Source organism: Carassius auratus, chromosome 44 (genome assembly GCF_003368295.1).
Source record: "Carassius auratus strain Wakin chromosome 44, ASM336829v1, whole genome shotgun sequence".
NCBI classification, from domain to species: domain Eukaryota; kingdom Metazoa; phylum Chordata; class Actinopteri; order Cypriniformes; family Cyprinidae; genus Carassius; species Carassius auratus.
This window is the reverse complement of record NC_039286.1, coordinates 13,159,703-13,163,484: the sequence shown is the minus strand read 5'-3', so window position 1 is coordinate 13,163,484 and position 3,782 is coordinate 13,159,703. Positions and strand designations below refer to the sequence as shown.

The 3,782-nt window shown below is 43.1% G+C and overlaps 1 pseudogene; it reads right to left on the bottom strand.

Annotated features, from left to right (window-relative positions):
• Positions 1–480: 480 nt before the first annotated feature.
• LOC113062574 (transcriptional repressor scratch 1-like) lies at positions 481–3,774 on the bottom strand (annotated as a pseudogene).
• Positions 3,775–3,782: the final 8 nt, after the last annotated feature.

Genomic DNA, 3,782 nt, shown 5'->3' with positions numbered 1-3,782 from the left:
AGGAAGATTCAGTCACAGGACTGTAATTTCTTGCTATATGACTGGAAAACCTCTTTTTCTTTTTTGTGGCATGCTCTACAATATTGCATTCTTTTTAAAGTAGGGGATTCAGGTAATGTGTATAATGTCACAACAAAAGCTCCAGTAATGAAGCTAATGTTCAACCACAGTCAGCCAGAGGCACTTTGAAGTGCTTTAGTCCTTGTTGATAAGAATTCTGCTGGGACCTGGATAAAGCTGACGGCCAAATTTCCTCCGTCAATTGCATGTCTCAAGGTTACAACTGCAGCATGGCCAAACAAATAACTGTACTCTAACAACCATAATGCATCTGCAAGATCTGACAAAGCTTACAGGGATCTTTCCATGAAGACGGGCTGTTGCTGGATTCCCTTTGATCACATGCTTTTTTTCTCAAGAGCTCCTTGTGAATACAATACGGATAAAATTCAATCATGTGTAACAAAGGCATCAGTCAAGGATTTAATTGAGATGAAAGCATGCTTTGAATCCTGCGGAAGAGCCCCATGCACGAGTGTTTGGCATCTCTGAAATTATTTTTGGGATGCGCTGACACATTATGCACGCTGTATGCACCACAAATCTTGCGTCACCAAACTGACGTCATTGCATGCTTACTCAACCGAGTTGCATGCATCTCTCTGAATCAGCATTATTTTAAGCTTCAGCGGTGGATGGTTCTCGGTGCGTGGCTGAAACAAACAGGACCACAAACACATAGTTACTTATTGGTTCTTTATTATGAAGTGAGAAAATGCCCGGTGTCACTTGTGCTTTACATTGTTCAAATGCTGGGGGGAAAAACCCAGGCAACAGAAGTCCAGAAATAAATTAATTTGATTCTTTACAGCTTGTAGAAATATTCAATCCCAAAGGATTATTTACAAGGCGCCTTGCATTAAACAGTTAGTTATCCTTGTCTGTAAATACAAAAACAGAGGTTTGACTAATAAAAGGCCTGGCTACCTGAATTGCTAAGGTTTGTGCTACTATTTGTAATTTTTGTAAAAAAAAGTCAAAGATTTTCTCAAAGAAGTGCCTTTCAGAGATCAGTTTGCTGTGTCTAGCTGTCCATGTTGCAGTAGGTTCTCCTACAACAGCGTTTCCAGGTTTAGCGCCATTCACAGCCGCAGATTTGGAACAAATGATCAGGATTGGACACAAAGCTGTCCATTCAGCAATGCACGCGCCTACGTTCTAAAACTACGTTATTAAATAAGAGGCAGGCAGTGCATAACCACTTACAAAAGGTCCCAAAATCCCTTTCCCTCCCCGTCCCTTGGAAGTATCCGCTAATACTACTCTGGCATTTCCCTGATATTTAACTTCTGAACAACTACTGATAGTATTGGATAAAATCGTGGTTAAAAATGCTATAGTTATTACTCGTTTTAGCTTTTAAAAATACCATGCATTATTGCTCTATTCTTCATCATCACTCCCAAGAAATATTGCCGACGGATGCTATCTAGGTTTTGGAAAAAAATCCAAAGTTTCATGAAAATTGGCATAGATTTCATTAGTAGTAGTGTATTTGTTTGTTTTAGTTTTTGATATTTTTTTTTTTGTTCTTTTTTTTTTTTTTTTGCATGCAACGAATTTATAAAGTGGCAAACAAAAATAAGATATTCAGAAAGTGGCAAATGCTTTGGCATATTGATGATGAAGGCTTGGCAACTGAACGACAAATTAAAGTGCAAATTAACCGTTTGTAGGAAATAAATATATAAATACTTCAATAAGTTAATGAATAAATAGTTTTACCTCAATGCTGAACACTTTTGTGGCCACTGGCAGCAGTACAGTATTCTCCAATACTTAAAAAAGGTTTGACCTTTTCGAGAGAAACAAAGACATTTTCAATGTCCTCTGAGTTTTGGCAAAAACGAGTGAAATTTCAGCTCAGAATACGTGAACAGCAGGAGAAAGAGTACACTAAGAAAAGAAAAGTTAAGGGAAAAGTTAAGGTACATGCGATTAATCCTCCGAGATATTGTTGTGCTGTCAAACTATCACACTTCCATTGGACTCAAAGGAGCAAACGCTCCCTTGAAGCAGGCCGACTCGTAGTGCTTGTTCAGGTAGGACTTGAGAGCAAAGGTCTTGTTGCATCTCTTGCACTTGTAGTGCTTAAAGGCTGAGTGTGTCTGCATATGGGCGCGCAGGTTCGAACGGTCAGCAAATGCCTTCCCACAGTGCGCGCATCCAAAGGGCTTCTCGCCTGTGTGTGAGCGCATGTGTCCCTGTAAAAGCCAAGGGCCTGCTGAAGGCCTTCCCACATATGTCACACTTGTGCTTAAGGTCATGGGTCAACAGGTGCATGGCCATGGCTGGCATGGAGACGTAAACCCTTCTCGCAGGTGGGACACTTCTTGGCCATTTTGCTGTCCATGCTGCGGTGCGTCTGCTTGTGTCTGCTCAAGTTGGAAGACGTGGCGTATGTCTTTCCGCACTCATTGCACGTGTGCCGCTGAAGACTTCTTGGGCTGCTGATGGCTTTTCTCCTCGACCTCCCATCTGTGATGAAGAAGGCATCCACTGTGTATCCCTCACTGACCGCGTTGTCTCCGTTGATGTAGCCCGAGGAGATCTCAGACTGCGGGCTGTCGGGCTGGTCTGAATCTGGTGCTCCATAATCGCTGTAGATGGGTCCGGGTGAGGGCACTTTGATGCCGTTGTCACTCTCGCCATCGTATGGTGCCGGGGTCATGTAGTCGCTGATATAGCCTGTGAGAGTGAAAGCAATGCAACAATTCCTGTTACTTCAGCTTCGTCTAGGTTAACCCAGACGCAGTGACTTTTTCTACATTAACCTGCACGAGCGTGCAAAAAAATCAATAGTGCTCCATTTCAATTAGCGTGGCAACCCATTTAAACATGGGGGAGAATGATATAGTTTCGGTTACAATTGCATGTCCAGTCTCAGTAGAAATTGGGTAGAATTAGGTCGATGTGTACTAATGCACAAAAGATAGTATTCTGTAACCCCCAGGTGCATGTATAAATATTCCATAAACGTCTGCTTATGCAAGTGTGTGCAAAACGCAGATTATGTAGAGCGTGAATAATAACGTGAAACATGCGTTCCCTTAGCAGACTGCATGCGTTGATTATTCACGTTTTGATAACTCGCAGTATAAACGTGAAGTACTTGTTGCTAGTTCTGCGTTTTGTAAAATAAAATGTGCCTGAAAGCGAGTCGAATGCGTGCTTGAAAGAGCGCAACAACTGAAATGTGCCGACTCGACAAAAAACGATGCGCCTCACGGTGTTGAATACAATGTGACCGTGGTCAACTACATGAGGTTATGATTATAAACCATCAAACGTCACCATACATGCTCATGCGTAAACACGATCTGGATGTCAAATAAATGTAAATACCTTTCTCGTGAAAGCGCAGGCTGAGGTCTGCCCTAGATCTGCCATAGGAGCTCTCCAGATCAGCGGATGAGAAATCATCAAGCTTAACCTTTTTGACCAGGAAAGACCTTGGCATGTTTCACGTTGAAGGAGAAAAAAATATTCGTCCGCAGGTAGAATGGCTCGCTTTCCTCATGCAACGCTGGGGCAGAACGCGTTTAGTATCGTTCCTCTTCGGTAATGCCGATAGTCGGATGCCAGCGCAGGGTTACGGCAGACCCTCGAGCCCCTGAATGCGCTTGTGTTGATGCAGCGCGATGCTCTCAGCAGAAATGCAACTTCAGCACTGGACAGCTCCCGTTCGGCGGCGCGCGTTCAGCACTGGACAGCTCTGTTTC